General features: G+C 41.7%; 1 long non-coding RNA gene across 1 annotated transcript; it reads left to right on the top strand.

The window, feature by feature from the left end:
- The first annotated feature begins 732 nt into the window (after positions 1 to 732).
- LOC124099212 (uncharacterized) lies at positions 733 to 20,927 on the top strand. The gene is made up of 3 exons (XR_006853873.2): positions 733 to 884; positions 1,155 to 1,246; positions 20,491 to 20,927. It is a non-coding gene; the product is annotated as an uncharacterized LOC124099212 (long non-coding RNA).
- The last annotated feature ends 4,561 nt before the right edge of the window (positions 20,928 to 25,488 follow it).

The following is a 25,488-nucleotide window of genomic DNA, read 5'->3' as shown; positions in this document are numbered from 1 at the left end:
CAAAGAAGAGAAGTAGTGAACCATGAGAATTTGGGGGGACAAAAGCCCCCAGGAGTTTTTTTCAAGTCAAGAAATGGGCAGTAGGAGTGAAATGTGGAATCAAGAGAGTCTTTAAGATATGACTAGAGTCAGGTGTGGTGTCATGCGCCTGTAATTACAGAGAGTCAGGAAACTCAGGCAGAGGATCTCAAATTCAAGGTCACCCTCATCAACTTTGTGAGACCCTATCTCAAGACAAAAAATGAAAAGGGTTTGGGGATGAAGTTAGTGGAGAAAAAAAGAGGAGAGTGAGGGAGAGAGAAATGGACTAAAACATGTCCATAGCCAAGGAGCAACTTGTGGGTCTGGGATTCAGGAGAGGCAGGGGTGAAATTCCAAAGGCTAAAGAGAGAGAAAAAAAAAATCAGCCTCAAGGGTTTGGGCAGGCTCCCCACGGGAGCAAGAGGTCAGTGGGGATTCAGATGCAAAGAGAAGCAGGTGCATGACTTGGAGTTAAGAAGACTCCTTGGGTTGCTTCTGGAATCTCAATGGAATGGGAGGATCTGAGGGATGGCCTCCGGGTTCAGAAGGTTTGAGAAAAAAGAAGAAGATAAGAATGGGTGGCTATTCCGGAGATGCGGTCAGCAAATGCCTAGGGTTGTGCTTCTGCATTTTAATGTGAAAGGGAATCCCCTGGGGACTTTGTTACAAAGCAGATGTGGACTCCGTGGTCTGAGAGCCCCGCCAGAGCCTTTGCAACTAGCTCCCACGGAAGCCTGCACCATTGGTAAAAATAACACCACCCTTTAAGTAGGAAGGGTGTTAAGTAGGATTTGGAGCAATGAATAGATAACTTTGAGGGATGTGGCCACTAATAAGAAGCAAGGTGTTCTCCTGCTGCTTAGGTAAGAGCTGGACTAAGGAGGGAATGGTTGGGGGTATCCGTGGCTGCAGAGAGAGACAGGGGGTAGTGGTTTCTATGGAAGTGCTTTTAATGCGGTACCATTCAACCTGAGATGATTGCTACAGTTTGGATCTTAAGTGTCCCCCTTAGGCCCACGAGTCAAAGGTTTGGTCCCCAGGGTAGTGGAACCTAGGTGGGGCCTAACTAGAGTTTCTGGGCAAGTGCCCTTGAAAGGGACGGGTTTCTTTTTCTCTGTTTTGTGTCCCGGCAGTGAACAGTTTACTTTGTCTTCTGCATTTCTGGCTACCACACAGGCCCAGAAGCAATGGAGCCAATTGATCATGAACTGAAACATCCAAAATTGTGAGTCAAAATTAATTCATTACATTTTTTTTTTTTTGTACTGGGGATTGAACCCACCATGGGTGCTTTATCGCTGAACTTCATCCCCAGCTCTTTTAATTTTTTAAAAAACATTTTCAGTTGTCAGTGGATCTTTTATTTTATTTATTTATTTATGTGCAGTGCTGAGACTCAAACCCAGGGCCTCATATGCGCCAGGCAAGCCCTTTACCACTGAGCCACAACTCCAGCCCGCTTTTAATTTTTTAATCTTGAGACAGGGTCTCGATAGGTTGCAGAGGCTGGCCTGGAGCTTGTGCTCCTCCTGCCTCAGCCTCCCTGGTTGTTGGGATTACAGGCGTGCTCCACTGTGCCCAGCTCAACTTCTTCTCTTTACAAGTTGATTATCTCAAGCCTTCATTGCAGTAACCCAGCTGATGGACACATGGATGAAGTGGCAGGTGAAAAACTAGGAGAAAATGATTTTTAAAAAAGTGATGGGGCCAATGAATGGTTAGTTATGAGTGAAGGGCTCTTGATGAGGTGAGAGAATTACTGGGGTGGGAGCATTATAGCCACCAAGCGGGAGGAGAAAGAAGGAGGTGGTTGGGAAGTAAAGGGCTTGAAATTGAGAAAGGGACCTGGCTATTGGTGATGACGAGGTCAAGCTTATGACCTCAGAGTGGGAGGCTAAAGAACATTTGATGTGAGGAGGTCAAGGAGCCAAAGGTCAAAGGCTAACTGATCATCCCCCCAATAATGAAACAAGTGGTTAGTGAAGATGAGGATCCTGAGAAAGTCCTTAAGGAACAAGGAGGAGTGACCAGGGCACTGGTGGATGACAGTGACCAAGAGAGTCAGCAGGCTTTTAGTCTGATGGTGTGAACTTCAAAGGAGCTCTGTGCAGCATGTGCAGGTGCTGGGGATAGAAGACAGACAGACTCTCCCAAGTGCATGGGGAGGCCCAGAGGGTTTGAGACAGGAAGTTCACGGTCAATTGACGTTTAAAATGATCTCTTAGACTTGGATGTAGAGAATAGATTGGAGGGAAGAAGGTTCCATGTCGTTAGGAGGCTATTCTAGGTATTTAGCCTGTCAAAGTGTGGACCCCAGACTAGAAACAGCAGCAAAACAGAGAACTTCTCAGAAATGCACATTCTCAGACCCCATCCCAGATTTACTGAATCCTAAACCAAGAACAAAGCCCTGCATGTGATTTTTTGTTGTTGTTGTTGTTGCTGGGGATTGAACCCAGGGCCTTGTGCATTCGAGGCAGGCTCTCTGCCAACTGAGCTATATCCCCAGTCCCCCTGCAATGTGAATTTTCAAAATGGTCACTTAGGGCAGTGGAGACGAGTGGATGGAACTACAGCTTGGTGGGAAAAGACAAGGTCAGGGTCGGGGGAGTTGGGATGAGGGAGGGGGAGGAGCCAGGTTTCCAGGAGGAGGAAGTGGGTAAATGGGGGTATCCCGCACAGTGGTGGGAAAGGCTAAAGGAGGAGCCATGCTACAGGGCAAGGTCAAGGATTCCGGCTGTCCATGGTAGAGGGCAAAGATGTGCCAGAGAAGTCAGCTGGATAATAAAGCTGTGGGTAAGAACCACTTTCCACTGTAGTTCGCAGTCTGAAATCCAAGGTGTTCTCCTCTGGAAGGCTAGGCTGGCTGCTGTGAGACATGATGTGACAGGCGACAGTGACACTGTTCCCGAGCAACCTGGTCCTGCTGTGTGAGAACCAGCCCTGAGGTGCTGTGAGACTAAGGAAGAGGCAGACAGTGCAATTTAGCAGAGACTACTGACACAAGCGTGGTCCTAGGCAGCATCAAGGCCTGGTGGATTTCTGCCATTTGGGTCAGCAGGAGGTCAGAACACTATGCATTTCAATTTTATGTATAACTAGAAGGCATCAATAACAAAACAAATAAATAATAAGTATAAGGAAGACCAATAGACTAGAGGAAGTGGATCAGAGGGAGGAAGGAGGGAAGGGAAACAGGGACTGAAATAGAGAAAACTATGTTATTTGCATTGGTGGGTATATATAACTATAATACACTAAAAGAAAAAAAAAGGTCAGGATAAAAGTAACTTCATCTTAGCCAGAATGAACCTGGTTTATCTCAAGCTAGTATCAAAGACGTCAGGCACATTCCTGGTGCTGATAACACAGGGGGCCAGGTCAGAAAGCTCCACATACCACTCCAGTGGTTTTGTTTATCTGGGAAACTATGTGGGGAGAACATGCCAGGGTTTCTCAGAGGCAATCATGGTGGTTATGACTCAAGATGGTGGCTGTCAGGTCAAACGGAATCCCTCGACCCTGTAATAGTTTATGGCTGAGGACATGGTGGAAAGAGCCCTGGGCTTGGATTACAGAGGGCTCATCCTCTGGGGTTAAGTGGCTTCCTAGCAAGTCATTTGTGAGCTCATTTCCACATTTCTGGAATGGGGATTATGATATCTATCCTAATCACCTAAAGAGACCACTCTCAGAGTCAAATGTGCAAATCAAAATGCATTGATAATTCTAAATTCTTTACAAATAAAAGCTGGATAGCATTCTAAAAAATATTCTAGTATCAAAACTGTTTTTCTTGTTGGTAGCTGCCCACTTACTGTGGAACAGAGACAAGGGTGCTGACTGGGTTCAATAAAATCTACCAAGGCACAGGAACTGTTCTGCAGACCTTCTGCTCTTGTATTGTGACTTTATTTTTAAGAACTTTTCAAATGTCTCAGCCTTCCACAGCATCCAATGTTTACTGACACAGTGTGATGTCATCTTTCAACAAAGATATCAAGAGAAGAAAGGGGTCAGGGAGGACCCTAGAGGCTGTAGGGCCCCCTAGCGTCTGCTAACAGGTAAAGCAAATGTAGAGCAAGGAGCCAGGAAAGGTTCAGCCGCCTTGGGGGGGTCTCTGTTTCAAGGCTCTCAATACATTTTGCACATGAACAGCATTATGCCTGTGAACTTTGGTGTGGCAGGAGACCTGTTAGAGTAATTTCAAGGCTGCAGTAATTGATGACACCAGCTTGTTGAAAAACCAGCCTCTACCTCAGAGCAAAGCCTGTCCAAGGAAGGGACATCACCTTTGTCCTTGGAAAAACCCACAGAGCACTCCTAGGCACATTCCTACCCTGCTAAGTGGTTTATCTACAAATAACAGGAGAGATCTGCTGCGCCAGGTGTCCCTGACCCAGTCAGGCTAGGTGAGGACCCATAGCAACCCCCTAGCAGCCACAAATCAGCATGAGACAGGGAAATACCTGGGATGCCAGATGACCCTCCCAGTAGTTTATGCTGGTTGATAACGTGTTGAGAAACCTTGTAGTTCAGCATGAACACCCCTCTTGGCTTAAACCAATCAGTTCAAATGAATACCCCTTTTGTACTGACCAATCACCCCTACCCAACTTGTTCCCGCCAGTGAATGTGCTAATCATGTTTTAGAGTTGTTATTTGATTTTCCCGCGGTGTGTGATGATTTGCTAAGAGATGCTATGATGTATGTGAAGTCCCTGACTTCTCCAAAGAATGTATAAAACTGCTGCAAACCCTGGGCTCGGGGCCTCTCAGCGTCACCAGTTGCTGTGTGTGCACGCGGAGGACCGAGCTAGCTCGCAATAAACACCTCTTTGCTGCTTACATCGATCTTGGGTCTCTGGTGGTCTTTTGGGGGTCCCGAATTCAAGCATAACATTGTGACACAAGAAACTAGCAGAGCCAGAAAGGAGCCATATTCCTTATTTTACAACACAGAGAGGACAAGGGTCTTGTTCAGAGGCTTAGCATTGCTTAGTGAAATAGAAGGAACTGAACTCTCTGCCTCCCAGTGTGTTCCCTGATCATTCTAATCATCTTAAAAATTACTGTCACAGGGAAATGAGGTTGGCCAAATTGTTTTATGTTCATGCATAAATGTGTCACAATGAATCCCGCTACTGTGTATAATTATAATGTACCAGTGAAAAATAAACTGAAACAACAAAAAAGAACTCCCACAAAATCAAACACCACCAACTCCAGAGAGGATTCACATCTTTTGCACGAGCATGGCCTTCACTGAGAGCTATTTTTTTAAAATATGTTCTCTCCTGTTGAGTGACACTCTGCTGGGTCACACATGCCCTGTGGGCAGCACTGGGAGAGTTCCATCTTTCCACAGCCACGGCACAGAGCTTCCGTGTGGGCTTTGAAGTGTTGGCCGGAGGTTGTCTAGGTGATCTCAGGAAGGAGTTGGGGAGTATTATGACCTGAGAAACCTTTGAATACAAATTCAGTGACACAGAGCATCAAATTAACATTGGTCAGTTTTTCTGGCCCACAGGGCTATGTCTTGCAGAAAAACTTCCGTTGCCCAGCAATGTGGACATAAGAAGTCCATTATGTAGCTCCACCATTGTGTGTTTTTAAATTGCCATAAAATAATTGTGCATATTGATGGAATACAGTGTAGGTTTCTGTTTTTTTGGTACTGCGGTTTGAACTAGGGCTTCCCTACCACTGAGCTATATCCCCAGACCTTTTCATTTTTTCTTTTGAGACAGGGTCTCATTAAATTGTTGAGGCTGGCCTCAAACTTGGGATCCTTCCTGCATCAGCCTACTGATTTGAGCTGGGATTAAAGGTGTGGGCTGCTGTCCACGGCTAGATGTGATATTTCCATATTTGTATGCATCGTGTAATGATTAGATCACCTCAAACATTTATAATTTCTTTGAGCTGAGAATATTGAAAATCCTTTCTTTAGGGCTGGGGTGTAATTCAGGTGTAAAGCACCTGTCTAGCATTCACTGAGGGGTTCGATCCCCAATATCACAAAAAGAAAAAGAAATAATAATCCTTTTTTTTCCAGTAATTTTGAACTAGTCGTTTTTGTGTCCTGGCTCCTCCAGTGGAGAGGCAGTAAACAATTAAAATGCCTGCTCCGAAACCAGTCTAAATACTTCTTTGGAGAGGCTGTGGAAATCATCCCATCCTGAAGGGTAGAGAAGGGATAAAGGAAGAATAGGAACTCACCCCCACTGTCTTTCACTTTCAGAATAAGTTGGGCCAGTAAAAAAATTACCAGGGGATGCAGAGTGGCGGGATTACCCAAGGCTGTGGGAGCAGTGGAGCCTTTTGGGGGAGAGAAAGGAAAAGTAATGGAAGCTGAGCTGCTCCTCTCTCCCTGGGGTCTTTTGTGGAGCCCGTGACTAAGTCTGTGCGTCGCTTGGTCCCCCTCTCCCGAGCTGCTACACCTGGGCTCCCCCACAAAGCTGTCTTGCACAGAGCTTGGAGGCTGGTCACCTGGGTTCACTTCCCACTAGCTGTGTGACCCTCGGTCTTTGACTTAATCCCTCTGAGCCTTAATTTATTCCTTTGAGAGGAAGAACAATACTGTTCGGAGTAAGTGGTGCCGCACACGGGGCGTCAGGCGCGCTCATTGCGGCGCGGGCATATTGGGGGCCTCACCCCGGGTTTACCACTGTCTGGAAGCCGTGGCAGGGAGTCTGGAGGAGGCTGTAGCAGAATGGAGACCAGCGCTGCCGGTGGCCACAGAGTCGCTTTGCGGTTTCCTTGGGCCCCGCGCTGCGGAGTCCAGCCTTGGGTTCTGGAGCCAGCGCGCCCCCTAGAGGCCGACCGCGGGAACGAGGTTGCCCCTGAGACAAGGCGGAATGAAAAGCTTCAGGGTCACCTGGGCAAAGGCTCAGTGAGGAAAGGGGACTACCCAGAGTGGGCCCACTCAACCACTGAGCCACATCCCCAGCCCTATTTTGTATTTTATTTAGAGACAGGGTCTCACTGAGTTGCTGAGTGCCTCGCTTTTGCTGAGGCTGGCTTTGAACTTGCGATCTTCCCATTTCAGCCTCCTGAGCAGCTGGGATTTCAGGCGTGTGCCACCCCTGGCCTCAACTAACACTGAGAACCTGTTCTGCACTGGGATGTTATTATTATTATTATCATTATCATTATTTTATCTTTTGGGTTTTAAATTTTTTAATTTTTAAAATTTGTTTTAATTAGTTACACATGATGTTAAAATTCCTTTAGACACATTGTACACAAACAGAGCACAACTTTTTCCTTTGGCTGTCACTTACATTATTATCTCATTTAAACTTTACAGAAACCTTGTGAAGGAGAGTTTAACTTTTGTCTTTGTTGTTTCTTTTCTTTTTTAAACATCAAATTGTATACTTTATTTTTATGTGGTGCTGAGAATGGAATCCGTGCCTCACATGTGCCAGGCAAGCACTCTATCACTGGGCCACAACCCCAGCCCATCTTTGTTGTTTCTTAACCTTTATTTTTAAACTTTTGTGTGTGTGTGTGTGTGTGTGTAGATGGACACAATATCTGTATTTTATTTATTTATTTTTATGTGGTACTGAGGATCGAACCCAGATCTTCACATGGGGTAGGCAAGTGCTCTACCACCGAGCTACAACCTCAGACCTCTTTGATGTTTCTGCTAAGTTCACTGAAACACTCTCAGAAAGTTATTTGAACACAACTGAAACACGGCTACATGGAGATTTGTATTAGTTTGCTGTAGGTCTAACAAGCAAGTGTTGTTAGTCTAACGAAGTGAAAAAAAAAAGGGAGGAGGTTGTTCAAACAACAGAAAAGCCTCATAACTAGTTCTGAGAGCTGGAAGTCTGAAGTCAAGGTCTTGGTAGGTAGGGTTGGTTCCTCCTGGGAGCTGTGAGAGAGGGATGCTTCAAGCCTCAACCCCGACTCCTGTGTGGCTGCTTGCATTTTACATGTGTAGCAACTGTCTCCAAATTTTCCCTTTTAAAAGGATAACAGTCTTGTGGAGTTAGGCCCACAAAAATTATATCATTTTAATTCGATTACTTCTGTGAAGACCCTATCATCAGCCAAGGTCACATTCGGAGGCACTGGGGGTTAGAACCTCAACATATGAATTTGCAGGGAACATAATCCAACCATAGCAGGATTTAACCCAGAACTCGAGATTCTAAACCTGGTGATTTCCTGGTGAGAGCAAAAAGTCTAGCTATAGAAGAAAGAATAAATAAACTGTACTAAGTCCACACAATGGAACATTATTCAGCAGTCAAAATAAACAAACTCTACTAGCATATAAAAACACAAATCTTAATATAATATTAAGAAGTGATTTCCAAAAGATTACATGCAATGTAATGTCCTTTTTAATAGTTAAAATAGACCAAGATAAGCAGGTTTCCTTTTCTTATGAATATAAATAGATGCAATTAAATTAAATAAATGGAAAGCAAGGAAGTGGAAAATATAGAAATTCAACCTGATGGTTACCTTGAGTGTGGAAAAGCAGAGAGATGGGATGGGAAGACAATTACATGGTCAGGAGTAGGGTGTTGTTGAGGTTTCATTTCTGCATTAGATGGTAGGTTCATGAGTGCTAATCTATATTTATTTTATTTATTATTTTTTAAAAATATTTTTTAGACATTGATGGGCCCATATTTTGTTTATTTATTTATATGCAATGCTGAGAATCGAACCCAGTGCCTCGCACCTGCTAGGCAAGCACTCTTTTACTGAGTCACAACCCCATCTCCTCTATATTTATATATATATATGTCAATATTTCATACTTAATGAAAGTGATCACTCAAGGATCACTGAAGAAAGCATATCATAAATAGAATTAGGACTAATCCTAATCCAATCCTGTGCACCTGAGGCCACACACTTCTCCTAATAGTTGGACTTGCTCAGATGAGTTCATGATTTAACAAATTGGTATTTCTAGCTCACTCTGATTTCTAGGGGCTGGAAACTGGAACCATTTTTTTCCCAAGCTAACTCTGTGACTAACAGTGTGGTTAACCAATCTAGACCAAGCATGCAGGTCTGACTTGTTCAGGATTTAGTGTTCCAACTTAGTTGGAAAGCTCGAGTCATTAAAATAAAGGGATCCAGAGACTGAAAATTCATTGAGTTCAAGTGAATTAGTTCAGTGGATGGGAAAAAAAGAAAAAAGAAAATCAAAACCAGTTCCTATAAAAAATAATTTGGGCTGCTGGAACCCTTCTAAAGATGTACAGATAGCAAATAGCTTTACCAGGAAGTGTATCTCAAAATGAAACCACGATGCTAAGAAAACAAATATCAATCAGGAACTACATTAGGGATTTTTTTTTTCTTTAAGCCAACAAAACCATGAGTACAACAAAAACAGGTTCTAGAAGAAAAATTAAATCTTCATTGACCCTGGTTAAAATGTAATATTTTAGTTATTTTTTTCCTGCAAACATTCATACTGTCTGTTTTTGAAGTTTTAAAAAGAATATGTTTTAGGAATCTCAAGAACCCCATATTCTGTAGGCAAAAGTAGAGACAGAATTGACAAGAGCACAAATCCTTCTCACTTGACTGTATTTAAGAGGTTCATGCTGTTCTTTCAATTCACGAGTGAGTTGTTCAGAAACAGTAGAGGGGTTAGGCAAGCTGGAGAGATGAGCACACCCAGAGGAAGAGGTTTGCCAATCCAGGAGCACTGAGCTGTCACAATGGAATTTGCAGGACTTTCTACCTCTGGGGATACGTCATAGGTCTTGAATTCCAGTACACAGGGTATTTCTTACAGTAAGGAAAATGATATGAGAAAAGAGAAGGTATTATAAGTATGTATCTCATATTTCTTCCTTCTTCTACCCTCTAAATAGAAGGGCAAAGATAATACTGAGCAAATGTTCTTTAGAAAAATGTGATTTCTTCTCATGCTTATGAATTTTTGCCATAGCAATAGTTACTGCTACTGTTTACAGTAGACATTCCTACCCTGAAAACTGAACTCTGAACTATTTACTATGCTTAGATAAATCACATATTTTCCCTGGTGAGTACAGCCTATTCAGGTTTATACATAACCCTGTGTAACTCCCCAAGAGCTCCTTCCAATTTAAAAGCATGATGTTGGATGTGTTTGTGAAAACTGAAAGGAAAGAGTTTTTGCTCTTTAAAAATACTTGCCAAAGAGGGCAGCTAAATGTATGCTTTATTGCTGAATTTGGCTTTGATCAATGGAGGCTCCAAGAATATTGATAAAATAGCAAAAAAAAAATTAGGCTTTTTAAAAAATAGAATTTGAGTGAAAAGATGCAGACTAGGAGTGGGAATTTGTCATAATGATAGCAGAATCTTAAAAAGAAAACACCAAAATAAATGCTGCTGAGGAACCCGGAACTTCTCCTGGTTTCTTCCCCTCTAGAAGCTTCAATTCATGCAATATACTAATATTACTTTGTTATTTCTTGTTTTGCTTTAAAATGGCAAAAAATATCTAAATTGTTGTCACTATTAGGAAAAATTAATCACGAACAGAGCCCAAAAGGTGGCATAAAGCATTGCTTTACAATATTTCATCATGTCATTGTTTTGACCTGCTCTAGCTACATTCCTTGAGAAGGTCCAGAATATGTCCCCTCACTAAAGCATTAAGAAATGTGTTCATGGGCTGGGAATGTGGCTCAAGCGGTAGCGCGCTTGCCTGGCATGCACGGGGCGCTGGGTTTGATCCTCAGCACCACATGAAAATAATATAAGGATGTTGTGTCCACTGAAAACTAAAAAAATTAAAAAAAAAATGTATTCATGAGCTCTGTGGATGCTCTTCGTGGTAGGCCACATAAAACATACGGTCATCAACATGGTCTCCCTGCCTTGGATAGGGTGATGGGACCTCAGAGTGACAGAAGTAGTAGCAGCATTGAATCACCACAAAGTGGATACACCGCTGTGAAGGATGCCTTACTTGGCCTGCAGAGGTCTTTGGTGGTGGTTGAGCCGTCATGGTTTTCCTAGGCATGCAATCGATGGGCCATCTACTAGCATATTGCTTGATCTGCAGAAGAAGAAAAAACTCTAGGTCAAGTAGCCAAAAACATGATTTGAGTCATTACAGTGGACAGCCATGGCTGTTGTCCGGTTTGAGATCTAAGTCCGATTACAGGCCCAAAGCTCCTTGATTAAGGAGTCTGATGCCCCTTGAGGAAGAGCCCTGCTATCTCCTACACAACTGGAACTATGAGTTCAGAATCAAGGGGTGGAGGTGAGAGTGGTTCTTCTCACTATGATACCTAATAGTCCACTTAGAGCAGATCCCCACTTCTCACCCTGGTAACTTTGTGCTCTGCTGGTTTGAGGCTTACTTCCCCAAAGAGGAAGTCTTTCCATCAGGGAAAACAACAGCGGTTCAACTGTATCAGAAGGTGAGACTTCCACATGGTCATTTTGGGCTTTGTATGCTTCTGAATGCATTTTGGACCTGGGGACTCAATCATGCTAGGTATACACTCTATCACTGAGCTACCGAACCCCTACGATCTGTTTTAGACTAATTTTTGTGCTGGCCCGACCCCAGGGTCTATATTAGTTTTTTAAGGCTTCATGACAAAGTACCACAAACTGGATGGCTTGAAACAACAGAAATGCGGTGGCTTACAGTTCCAGAGGCTGTAAGTTCAAGATTAAAGTTTTTGAGGAAGAAATTTAGCAGCTGCTCTTTTGGATGGAGTGATTGATCTTAGTTACCAAAGGAAAATCTAGTTGCTAATGCAAATGGAGATAAGAAGGCCTATGTCTTAAACCCAGGAGATTTTCTGGGATGCCTTTTAGAATTTCCATGCCTGTTAAGGGTCAAGAAAACCACAGAAATAAAGAAACAAAAACTCAAGCTAATTGACTGGTTAATCCTTTGAGAGTGAAAGTTTGTGTTATGGCACCAGGTAAGGAACCCGTACCAGTAGAGGTTCTGGCGGAGGGTAGGGGAAGTACAGAATGGTAATGAGAGAAAGAAAACAGATATTAATAATGGCCTCATGGCCAATTAAAGAAATGAGGATGGTATAGTTCTGCATATTTCTCTTTGCTTGTTTTATGTGTTTTTGTTTTTGTTTGCCAACCATTTTCTTCTCTCTCCCCTTCCCATTTTTATATGGTGCCTTATTGCGCATGGTTTGTCTATTTGTAGTGAACCCCCAGCACATACCCTGCAAACTTCTCTATCATCCAGTTAGCCGTGGTCACACTAACTGTCCTGGATCTGAGCCCTAGGAGACAGGTCTCTTGTGTCCTGTGGAAGCCCTAAAGCTTAGTAGTTAGTCCCTCTCACTATTATATCCATATTCTTCTCAAGACGTATTCTTTGTAACTCTTTTTTTTTAATTTTTAAAAATTTTTTATTTATTTATTTTTTAAAATTTTTTTTTATTTATTTTTTATTTTTTTTATTGGTTGTTCAAAACATTACAAAGCTCTTGACATATCATATTTCATACATTAGATTCAAGTTGGTTATGAACTCCCAATTTTACCCCAAGTACAGATTGCACAATCACATCGGTTACACATCCACATTTTTACATAATGCCCTATTAGTAACTGTTGTATTCTGCTACCTTTCCTATCCTCTACTATCCCCCCTCCCCTCCCCTCCCATCTTCTCTCTCTACCCCATCTACTGTAATTCATTTCTTTGTAACTCTTAACAAGCCATTTCTCTATTTCTCCAATCCCCTGTGATAGTTGATAATTAGGTATACTAAAATTTCTCTGTTAAAATTACTGTTTCTGTTTCATTTCTGTCTGCCAACTATACCCTGATACATAAGAAAAAAATGTAAAAATATGAATATTAACCCTGTTATGGACTGAACTATGTCCCCCACCCCCAAATACAAAATATGTTGAAGTCCTGGGCTGGGATTGTGGCTCAGTGGTATTGTGCTCACCTCGCGCATGTGAGGCCCTGGGTTCGATTCTCAGCACCACATAAAAATAAGTAAACAAAATAAAGGTATCGTATCCAACTACAACCAAGAAATAAATTTTAAAAAATGTTGAAGTCCTCATGCGCAGTACCTGGGAATATTCCCCTTAGAACTACCAAAATTAAAAAGACTAACAAGTACTGATGAGGAGATAAAGCAGGCAGAACTCATCACTGCCCCGGAACACATACAGTGGCACAATCCACTCTAGAAAACAGTTTGGCAGTTTCTTTGAAATTCAAATTCACGAACCTAGCCGGGCGAGGTGGCACGTGCCTATAATCTCAGTGGCTCAGATCATGAGTTCAAAGCCAGCCTCAGCAAAAAGCAAGGCCCTAAGCAACTCAGTGAGACCCTGTCTCTAAATAAAATAAATACAAAATAGGGCTGGGGATGTGGCTTAATGGTTGAATGTCCCTGAGTTCAATTCCTTGTAGCCAAAACAACACCAACAACAAACACCAAATATACAAATCCCTTCAAGTTGATCATTTTGTCCCTAACAGAAAAAGTCTGTCTTCACAAATATTCATGGTAACTTTATTTTTAATGGCCCCAAACTAGAAATAACTCATATCTATGAATATGAATAACCTAGTTGTGGTATAGCCATGCAATAGAAGAGTATTAGGGGTAGGGAAAGGAGAGGGAAACTGCTGATTTACACACACAGATAAATCTCAAAATAATTATGCTGACTAAAAGAGGCCAAAGAATACACACTTATACGAAATCTAGGAAATAAAAGCTAATTTGTGTAGATGGAATGTGGATGAGTGGTGGCCTAGGTCAGGTTGCTTTTAAGTGAGTTGAAAGAAGGGAGGGACTGCAGAGAAGCACAAGGGAACTTTGGAGGGCGGTGGAAATGCTCAACATCTTGTTTGTGCAAATGATTTCACAGTAGTATATATATATATATATATATATATATATATATATATTTTTACCAAGACTTATCAAAAGGTACACTTTAGCTAGGTGCAATGGCCTACACCTGTAATCCCTGCGGTCAGTAGGCTGAGGCAGGAGGATCTCGAGTTTAAAGTCAGCTTCAGCAATTTAGCGAGGCCATAAGCTGTTCAGCAAGACCCTGTCTGTAAATAAAATATGTTTAAAATGTCTGGGGATGTGGCTCAGTGGTTAAGTGCCACTGAGTTTAATCCCTGATACCTCCCCACAAATAAAGTAGACTGTAAACATCTGCAGCTTATTATACAAAATTATGTATCAATACAATAAACTGGGGGAGGTAAGCAATGAATATGGGCATGGGTGGGCACCATGGACTGTCTCACCCTTTCTCATTTTCTGAAGTGTGTTGAGTTCCTCAGTCAGATAAAATAGCCACCCTCAATTCAGCCACATGGAAGGTTCTTTCTTGTCCATTGTCCTCCCTGGTACCCACACTGGGACACAGTGGTACATGGACACTGTGGAGGATCCTCTGTGCTTTTTGTCTTGGCAGCTCCTGTCCCAAGGGTAGTTGGTGAACATGTGGAATTGTATAATCACAGACTCTTTTTTTCCCAGGTGTAGAGTTTCCCAGCAATACAGTGCTCTTTTTAATTTTTTTTTAAGTTGTCAATGGACCTTTAATTTATTTTATTTATATGTGATGCTGAGACTCAAACCCAGTACCTCACACATGCTAGGCAAGTGCGCTACGGCTGAGCCACAACCCCAGTCCACAATGCAATGCTTTTAAACCTTACTTGACTGCCTTTTGAGTGCAGTTGGGGGGGGGGGTCATTAACTATTAATACAAGAATTCATGCTGAGCCATGAATCAGGATCCAACTTTTGAGATTTCTTACTCTTAGGGACAGACAGTTCTAATAGCATGATGTAGACACCACCCCAGAATGACGTGGAAGCTGAGGGGTTAATGTACCAAAAATACAACTCCTACCCCTGGCAGCAGCCCACACTGTGATGTCTCAAATAGGGTGGGGGTAGTGGTTTCTTATTTTCACTGGACGCAGTGAAGGGCTGGGGATTAGGCTTTCCAATCCCGGGCTTCTCTTTTATCATCAGTACATCACCTAAAGTAAGGATAGTGTGACAAAGATTTTCAATAATTATGTATAGGATGTTCAAAGAGAAGAATAAAAGCTATTAAAGAGGCTGGGGCTGGAGCTCAGGGGTAGAGCCCTTACCTTGCATGTGGGATGTGCTGGGTTTGATCCTCAGCACCACATTTAAAAAAAAAACACAAATAAAATAAAGCCATGCTGTCTATCTACAACTACAAATTTTTTTTTAAAAAAAAGCTATTAAAAATGAATGAGAAATTATAGAAGAAAAGCAGGCAGAAATTAAACTAGTAAGTGTGAAAAACAGCAAAGGGGAGATATAGAATAGAGGCAGTGTGTACTGATAGCTTTTTTTGCAGAAATTTTGCTATAAAAGGGAACAGAGAAATGAGGAAATAGCTAAAAATAAATGAGTATCTTAAAAAATAAGATGTGCTAGGGTCTCTCTGCTAATAGAAATGCATGCCCTGTGATTCAGCAATTTTATTCTTAGTAATAAAATCAACAGAAAGGATAGTACATGTGCACAAAAATGCATGAGTAGAACCGTCCATAGTAGCATTATTTGTAGGAACTCAAGCTGGAAACAATCTAAATATCCATAGCAACAGAGTGGTTATGCCTTAGTCTATTCTGTGCTGTTATAACAAAACACCCGAGACTGGGTAATTTATAGAGACCAAAAATTTATTCTCTCACAATTCTGGAGGTTGGGAAGTTTAACATCAAGGTGCCTTCAGGCGAGGCCCTGCTTTCTCTGATTACAAGATGACACCTTAAATTCTGTGTTATAGGGCAGAAGAGCAGAAGAGAGCAGGAGCCCATTCTCACAAGCCCTAAGCCCATCGTGGCATTAATCTATTCATGACTGCCCTTATGACCTAAACACCTCCATTGGACTTCACCTCCCAATACTGTAGCATTGGGGATTAAGTTTCCAAAACATGAATTTTGCAGGGAACAAAACCATTTAAACCATAACAAAGTATGAGATAGTAAAAATATTGAGTCTATAAAACATTAAAAATGCAATTGTATATATATATATAACATATGTATGTATATGTACAGTTATATACATAACACGGGTAAATCTCATAAATATATTGGAAAAAAAGATGCCAGACACAAAACTGTGGTTGTCTTTGGGCAAGGTAGAGGGGTAGTAATTAGAAGTGGGCATCAGGAAGGCTTCTTGGATTCTGGTAATGCACTATTTTCTGAACTGTATGGTGGTTAAATATGTGAATGTGCTTTGTGATAATCAAGTTGTTTATTTTTTTAAAAAATTGAGTCAAGTTCATGTGACATAAAATTGACCATCAGCCATTGTAAAATAGACAATTTTGTGACATTTAAAATAGACATTTAATGTATTTACAATGTTGTACAACCACAACTTCTACCTAGTTCAGAGATGTTTTCATCACCCTAAATGGAAACCATATACCCATTGAGCAGCTGATCACTTTTCTATGAACACGTTTTATTTCAGTTAAAAATTTCTGGGGCTGGGGTTGTGGCTCAGTGGTAGAGAGTTTGCCTAGCATGTGTGAGGCACTGGGTTCAATTCTCAGCACCACATATAAATAAATAAATAAAAACAAATAAAGTCCATTGACAACTCAAAAATATTTTTTAAAAAATTTCTGGTTTCCTTAAAAGTGCAACCAGGCAGGTCCATGTGTGGTTTTCCCTCTAGCAACATTGAGCTGCTTAGATTCCCATAAGGTAGAGAGAGTAAGAAGAAGGGAGCCAGGCCAAGGGACTGAGGGTATTCATAAGGGAGCTGCTGTAAAAGCAGCCCATGAAATCCAGGCTGGCCAAGGAGAATGAAAGTCATGATGCAGCTGATGAAGATTAAGGCATGGTAGGATGAATGGACCCGAGCTTTTGGTAAGACTGAAGAAGTGTGATGGTATATGCACTGTAGTGGGTGACCTTGGAGGAAGGAGGTGGTAGTCAGAGGGTAGGATGCTTTAATAATGATTTCAGAGGTGGGTCATTTCTGGTGATCTCTAAGGAGTGATCGCAGGGGTGGGTTCCTGAGGCAGTATGGAGAAAAGGTCATTGGAGACCTGTGAGTTAAAGACCTCAGTGGACAGGGTGTTGTTGAATGGTTCAGTAACATTGTGTTAGGTGCTTCCAACCAATCAACTTAAGGTCACTGAGAATGGCTAAGAATGATGTGGCTGGAACTGGGAGGAGAGGAAGGCATGAAGCCAGGGGCTCCATGTCTCCTGGGTGGAGGAGTAGGGCCAACAGTAGCTCATAGCTTTGAGGAGGAGGGACTAAGGGAGTTAGATGACCTGATGTTTAGAAGATCTGGGGACCTGGGAGGAGGGGAGAAATTGAAAAGTGCAGCTCCAAGTGGTGAGGACATTGCCTGAGTGCCTTGTCTCTTCAGGAACAGCCAGGTTTCACTTAAAGCAGGAGAAAAGATGGAGGACCTGGTTCTGTTTAAGAGCATAGAGAAGAGTTCCTGAGAACACAGCTAGATGTAGATACAATACTCATATCCAACTGGAGGAAAGACAGGGCATCAAAAAGGCAGGTAGATTGGAAGTAATGGGGAGTGCCCAGCTGGTAGTGAATCTGTAGAAAACAGGATTTGGAGACAGGATTTAATTCAGTCTGAAGATACAGTTGGGCTGAGAGTAGCAATCAGACCTGATGCTCTATGTTCTGGCAATTTCTCTCCAGAAACCACTAATGACAAAGTGGTGCTTTGTATGCTTAGGGACTAGATCACCTTCCTAATATATGGTGTTAATAGCTTATAAATGTCTAAGTGTGCCCTTTTTTCTTTCTGATAGGCCCTAACCTAATCAAATGTTGGCTATCTCCATAAGGAGGTACATGCTACTGTGGTTTATGCCATGAAGATTAATTTAAAGACCATTAACTGAGGCCCTTTACTTTTATTGATTTTCTGAATTACTGAGCAAGTGAAATCACAATTATTATGGCTCTCAAGATTTTCTTTTTTCTGGGCTGGGGTTATGGCTCAGAGGTAGAGTACTCACCTATCACGTGTGAGGCACTGGGTTCGATCCTCAGCATCACATAAAAATAAAATAAAGATATTGTGTCCACCTATAACTAAAAAATAAATATTAAAAAAAAAGATTTTCTTCTTTCTTTAATATTGGAAAGTTCTTTGGAAAGCATAACAAAGGACCTGAATTCAGAATATATAGAGAACATTCAAAACTCAACAATAATAAAACAACCACCCTGTTGAAACAATGGGTTGTTCCACCAAAGAAGGTATACAAATTGGCTAAAACTCATGAAAAAATCTCAACATCATTAGTGATTAGGAAATGCAGACTAAAACACAATGAGATACTTCTACACACTTTCTAGAATTGCTAAAATTAAAGACTGACAAGGATGTGGAAGAATTGGAATTTCATACACCTCTGGTGGGAATATTAAATGGTTAAATGTTGGAAAACAGTTGGGCAGTTTGGTGAAAAGTTAAAACATACACCTACCATATGATCCAGCCCTTCCACTCCTGGGTACCTACAATGAGAAATGAAAGCGTATATCTACCTTATGCTTGCACACCAATATTCATAGAAGCGTCATTATTTGTAGTAGCCCTGAACAGGGAACAATCACATATCCATTTAAAAGTGAGTAAATGAATTGTGAGACATCCATGTAATGGAGAAGTACTTGGCAATTAAAAGGAATGTGTTATTGGGCTGGGGATGTGGCTCAAGCGGTAGCGCCCTCGCCTGGCATGCATGCGGCCCGGGTTCGATCCTCAGCACCACATACAAACAAGGATGTTGTGTCTGCAGAAAACTAAAAAATAAATATTAAAAAATTCTCTCTCTCTCTCTCTAAAAAAAAAAAACAAAGGAATGAATTATTGATATACATAATGGCATGGGTGATTGTTCTCAGAATAGTTAGGTTGGGATTTTTAAAAAAAATTTTTAGTTATAGATGGACACAATACCTTTATTTTATTTATTTTTATGTGATGTTGAGGATTGAACCCAGTGCCTCACACATGCTAGAGAAGTCCTCTACCACTGAGCTACAACCTCAGCCCCCAGTTATGTTGAATTTTGAAAGAAGGCAGACCCTTTCTATTAAAAAAAGACTATATACAGGATGATTTCATTTATATAAACTTCTAGATTAAAACTAATCTGAGATTACAAGGAATTTATCAATGGCTACTACAAAGGGTTGGGGGAAAGAGAGGGATGGGAAAAGGGTGAATTAGACCATTTTCAGCTACTACAACAAAATACCTAAGTCTGAGTAATTTATAAAGACAGAAGTTATTTTAGCTCATGGTTCTGGAGGTTCAAGGACATGGCACCAGCATCAGGTTGGCTCTGGTGAGGATGTCATGGTGGATGACATCACAGCAGGAGCACCTACAAGAGGGAGAGATCACAGCAAAACAGGAAACCAGAGAGTAGCTGGGGTCTCACTAGAACTACATTAATGCCCTCCTGAGGGGACAACCCTCCCCTACAATGAACTATGACTTCCCACGAGGCCTCTTCTCTTAAAGGTATCACTACCTCTTAAAATTGCCACACGAGGACTGTCACCATTTGAATTTGAGGTGTCCCTCCCAAAGTTCAGTAGACAATGTAGCAATGATCACAGTGAAATGATTATGAGAGCTATAACCTGATCAGTCGATTTAATCCACTTGATGGATTAATAATTTTTTTAGTTGTAGATGGACACAATACTTTTGTTTATTTATTTTTATGTGGTGCTGAGGATCAAACCCAGTGCCTCACGTGCTCTACCCCGTGGCTGTAACCCCAGCCCTGGATTAATAATTTGAAAGGATTACAATACTGGGTGATAACTGCAGGCTGGTAGGGTGTGACTAGAGAAAGTAGGTCACTGGGGACATGCCTTTGGAGTTTATATTTCGTCTCTGGCACCTTGCTTGCTCTGTCTCTGCTTCCTGTCTGTTATGAATGGAGCAGCTCTCCTCCGCCATGTCCTTCCACCATGATGTTCTGCCTCGTCTTGGGCCAGGAGCAATAGAGTCAGCCAGTCATGGGCTGAATTTCTGAAACGATGAGCCAAAATAAACTTTTCCTCTTCTAAGTCATTATTGTTAGCTATTTTATCACAGAGACAAAAAGCTGACACAAAAACCAAGCTTCCTATACACGAACCCTTGGGGGACAAACCACATCTAAACCATAGCAAAGGAATTACCAAGAGGCCAGAGGAAACTTTTGTGGGTAATGGGTATGATATTTATCTTGAGTAAAGTGATGGTTTCATGGTATATACATATGTCAAAACTTGTCAAATTGTACACTTTAAATATGTACAGATTTTTTGTATGTCAATTATACCTCAATAAAGCTGGAAAAATAAATCAATGCATTTTTATTATGTGTCAGGCATTGCACAAGTCTCATTGAATTCTATTTTTTTCTCTCTCATTTAATTTTTATACCTAGGCAAGGCATTATCATCACCCACTTTGAGATGAGGAAACTGAAGCTTCTTCTCTGAACATTCCCTCCACTGATTTGTTTTCAGAGTCTGCCGCCCTCTGAGGCTGCTAAAGCTGCTGAGTGGAGGTTGGATTCCCTCTCACACCAAAGTTCTTCAGGGTCAGCAAGCGGTGGCTTATTCAGGTCAGCGTTTGAATGCAGGTTTACCACACGCTATGCCTGGAATGAATCATGCTCCCACTTCCCCCTCAGGTATGCCTGCACTAGTCGTGGAGTGCTCTCGGTTTATTTTTCCCATCTTTCAAATGGGGAAAACAGAGCTGGGGTTGTGGCTCAGTGGTGGAGCACTTACATCGCATGCATGAGGCACTGGGTTCGATCCTCGGGACCACATTAAAAAAATAAATAAATAAAACAAAGATACTGTGGCCATCTACAACTAAAACACACAACCCCCACCCCCACCCCCACCAAAAAAATGGGGAAAACACTGCCAGCTCTGGGTTTGTTAAAGGGGAAATAAATGATTGCTAAGGATACTCAGTGTCCATCCAGTTAGGGGGCCATGCTGGACAGTTGGAATGTCAGAGCTCAAATTTCAGCTGTGAAAATACTAGCCACATGACCGTGGGAGATTATTCAACCTCACTACCCTTGATTTTCCTGGGAATCTCTTTCACTCTGGTTCCAACATTTTATTATAAAAAGTTTCAAATATATTTTAAAAAGTTGAAATAATTATACAGTAAGTGCACATATACCATTTGGATTCTACAGTTAACATTTTACTATTACCTACTTTGTCATGTATCTATTTATTCATCTGCATTTGTATCTCTCCCCTCCCAACCCAAATTCAAATGTTGAAGCCCTAATGCCCAGAATGACTGTATTAAGAGATGGGACTTCTAAGGAAGTAATTAAAGTTAAATGAGGTCATGAGGGCAGGAGGGCCTTTGCTCTGGAGACCTAAGAGAGCTCGTTTGTTTCTCCCACAAGAACACAAAGAAGAGACCAGACAGTGGCTGCCAGTTGCAAAGAGAAGGGACCTCCAAACAAAATCTACCTGCCTGACTCCTTGATGCTAAGCTTCCCAGTTTCTAGAACTTGTGGGAAAGAAATTTCTCTTGCTTAGGCCACCCAGTCTGTGGTATTTTGTCACGGCAGACCAAACAGGCTCCATTATCAAGCCAATCTACTGTTTGGATGCATTTCCAAGTAAGCAGCCGATATCAGAAAACTCCATCCCTGAACATGTCTGTGTGTCATGGCCACGGTTCAATATTTATTGATGGCTATTTTTTTTTCAGTCCTATTAAAAACAAACATATAGCTCTGCCACGACACACAACTAAATTGGTCAGGGTCACTCCAGGTGAACTGGGCTGACACAAAATAATCACACAGAGACAGAGAAAATACCTTTTTCTTGGGGTTCAGCGACGGCTCCTCTGCCCCAGCTCCCAAAAGGGAGGCAAGAGAGGCTGGCAAAAAGAGAGTGAGCGGGCACACCTGAAGCCCTGTTTACTGAGGGGAAGACACTCGAGAAAGTTCCACCCAATTGAGGTAAGGGAGGGGCTGGGGTTGTGGCTCAATGGTACAGTGCTTGCCTAACATGTGTGAGGCACTGGGTTTGATCCTCAGCACCACAAACAAATAAAATAAAGGTGTTGTGTCCACCTACAACTAAAAAATAGCCCAGTCTCATTGTGTGACACCCACTCTCAGAGCTTCAATCCCCTGCGGAGCAGAGGTAGGGTCCAGAGTCTGTAAACAAGTCAAAATAACACCTGGCATTTTGCCAGGGGAATGTTAGAGTTCGTAAACAAGTCTGGATGGTGCCTGGCAAAATGCCAGAGGGAGTGGTTTGAGAAGTAACAAAAGCCAGCCATTAAGTGTGGAGATTCCTGATTGGTTGACTGCTGTATCTAGTTAATGTTAATTAGATAAGCTGTGTGGAATGTATAAATACTGCTCCTGTCCTGCAATAAATGGCTTCCACTCCTGCTGTGTCAATCTACACAAGTTGTTCTTCCCCCCCCCCCCCAAGTGTCGGTGCTCACTCCTGTGTGGCAGCACATGGCTCAGTGTGCTAGCGCAAGCCTGTAATCCCAGAGGCTCAGGAGGCTGAGGCAGGAGGATCATGAGTTTCAAGGCAACCTCAGCAATGGGTGAGGCACTAAGCAACTCAGTGAGACTCTGTCTCTAAATAAAATACAAAATAGGGCTGGGGATGTGGCTCAGTGGTCAAGTGCCCCAGCGTTCAATCGCTGGTACCAATAAATAAATAAACAAACACATGTACCAAATAACTTTAAATTATAAAAATTCTATTAAAAAGCCATTTACATTTAAAATTTTGTAACACAATTGTTTTAAATTATAAAATTGCATATATATGTATATTCTTTTAAAGAGAGAGAGAGAGAGAGAGAGAGAGAGAGAGAGAGAGGGAATTGTTTTTAATATTTATTTTTTAGTTTTCGGTAGACACAACATCTTTATTTTTTGTGGTGCTGAGGATTGAACCCAGCGCCCCGCGCATGCCAGGCGAGCGCGCTACCGCTTGAGCCACATCCCCAGCCCTATATGTATATTTTAATAATTGTATAATACATTTATTTTCATAAACTTGATATACATTTTTAAATATTTACATTATGCATAGTTATAAGTATGTATATATGCTTGTGTGTATAGAAAGCATATACACTAAACTATTAATTTATCTCTGAAAAGGAGTGAGGAACAGGGAAACAGATAATACCTTTACCTTTTATTACTTCAACATGTTTAAAACAAAAAATTTTCAATGATAGTAGTCATTCTATGTACTATTTTTTCAGGGGTGGGGAGACCAGGAATTGAACCCAGGGTCACTTAACCACTGAGCCACATCACCAGCCCCTGAGTTGCTCAAGGCTTCACAAAGTTGCTGAGGCTGGCTTGGAACTCTTGATGCTCCTCAAACCCCTGTGATTACAGGCGTGTGCCACCGCACCCCGCTAGAAAATTCTTAATACCGAGAACTCTCCTTCACCCTGCAATCTCTTCAACTCATATTTTCATGCATTTAGTTGCTCAATTTGACAGACAATTTTGAAGCTTCTGGGCCCCTCATTTGCACAGGTCCTTTCAGATCCCTGTGAAAGACTCTAGTGATGTACTCATAGGGTCATATGTTTTTGTAAAATTTCCCCAAATAAGACATTTAACGGTAACCAGCTACTGACTGTGTCTTTTCCACTCCAGCTTCCCCCCTTTTCTCTCTGCCTTTGTGCGCGGTGGTGTTGGAGTAGCCACAGGCACTTTTGGGGTCCAGTTAAGAGGAAGTTGAGTTGAGGATCTATTTAGTGAGAGTTTGGTGGGATATATCCACACGGTTCAGAGTCATTTTGTGTGTAGTTAAGTTAGTGCCAGCTGCCGGGATATAGCCACAGGCATTCTCCAACTGTCCCTTGTGCTGACTGATCTGATGCTGTGGCATGGAGAGGCAGGGCCAGAGGTCATATGGCCTCATGAATGTGTCCACAGTGCCCAGCACCAGAAGCTATTCTGGAGCATTCTTTTCTCATCAGTGGTGAAAACCGTCATGAAGAATTTAGATCTGTTGACTGGACAGTTCTGTCCTGTCAGGACTGTGCTTGAGGCTGCCCTGGAGTCTTACAGTTCACATGTGAATGAACCTGAGACAAGTTCTCCCAAGTGAGATGATACTCCTAAACCTCCACAAGGCACTGCCCAGGGAGGCAAAGCCAAAGGAAACTTTTCTGATGATTAATAATAAAAAACAAATGTCAATCAGTTATGCCAGACAAAAGACTGAAGTATCTTCCTCTTTACAAAAACGACAGTGCAGGGACAGTTATTATGGGGCTGGGGTGTAGCTCAGTGGGAGAGTGCTTACCTAGTATGGAGGTCCTGGGTTCCATCCTTAGCACTTCCCCACCCCGCAAAAGATTATCATATAAACAGATGATTAAAGAGTATGGGGCTAAAAAAGTGAAGAAAAGGATATTCTAGAGGTAATTAGTCATTTACTAATAAAAATGTCATGCTATTTTTCTGGATTTTGTTTGTAATATATTTGCAAACTTCTTAAAATTTTGCTGCTTGTTCTCTCCCTCTCCCTCCCTCCTTTCCCTGCCCTCTCTCTCTGTCTCTCTGGTGGTGGGGATTGCACCCAGGGAGGTCTTTGTCATGCTAGGCAAATGCTCTACCACTAAGCTACACCCCTAGCCCTCTTTTCATTCTTAGTATTCACTTTTGCATCTAATGTTATAGGTGTTGGTGGTTTTGTATTATTTTTATTAATATGGGGGCTCCAGATTGAACAAGATAAAATGTAGGCTATGGAAACCTGAATCTGCAACAGATTTCACCCTAGGAATAAGAGAGCATCACCACACAGCAAAGCAAGAATGACAGGATGAGGCCACAACTGTAAGAGTTGATGGTCCTACTGTCGTTAACATTATTAATAGGTATTTATTTATTCATTGTCCCGAGATGCATCCTTCTTAAGATATGTGGAATTATTAGTACCTCCTAACTCTGACTTTCCTTTATTGTTATAATTATTACTGTTAATAATAATTACTGTAATAATAATAAAAATAAATTATTGTTATTACTACTATTCTATTATTTGGCATACTATGTGCCAAATCCTTGGCTAAAGCATATTATACATAAAATCTCATTAACTCTTCTACAACAATACAGGTAAGAGTTAACTTTGTTTTAAAAACATTAATTCCTTCAAAAATATTATTGAGTACCCATATGTGCAAGGCATGGTGCTAGGCACAGGGAGTAGAGCACTGTAGATGGTAGAATTCTACTTTTTTTTTTTTTTTTTTGTACCAGGGATTGAACTCAGGGGCATTGGACCACCGAGCCACATTCCCAGGCCTATTTTGTATTTTTTAAAAAATATTTTGTTTTAGTTGTAGCTGGACAAATTGGACATGGTGTCATCTGTTCTCTTGGAGCTGACAT

Source organism: Marmota monax, unplaced genomic scaffold (genome assembly GCF_021218885.2).
Source record: "Marmota monax isolate L192 unplaced genomic scaffold, Marmota_monax_Labrador192_F-V1.1 WCK01_AAM20220418_F8-fsc00011, whole genome shotgun sequence".
NCBI lineage: Eukaryota > Metazoa > Chordata > Mammalia > Rodentia > Sciuridae > Marmota > Marmota monax.
Note: the sequence above shows the minus strand (reverse complement) of the source record. Positions and strands in the feature narration are given on the sequence as shown.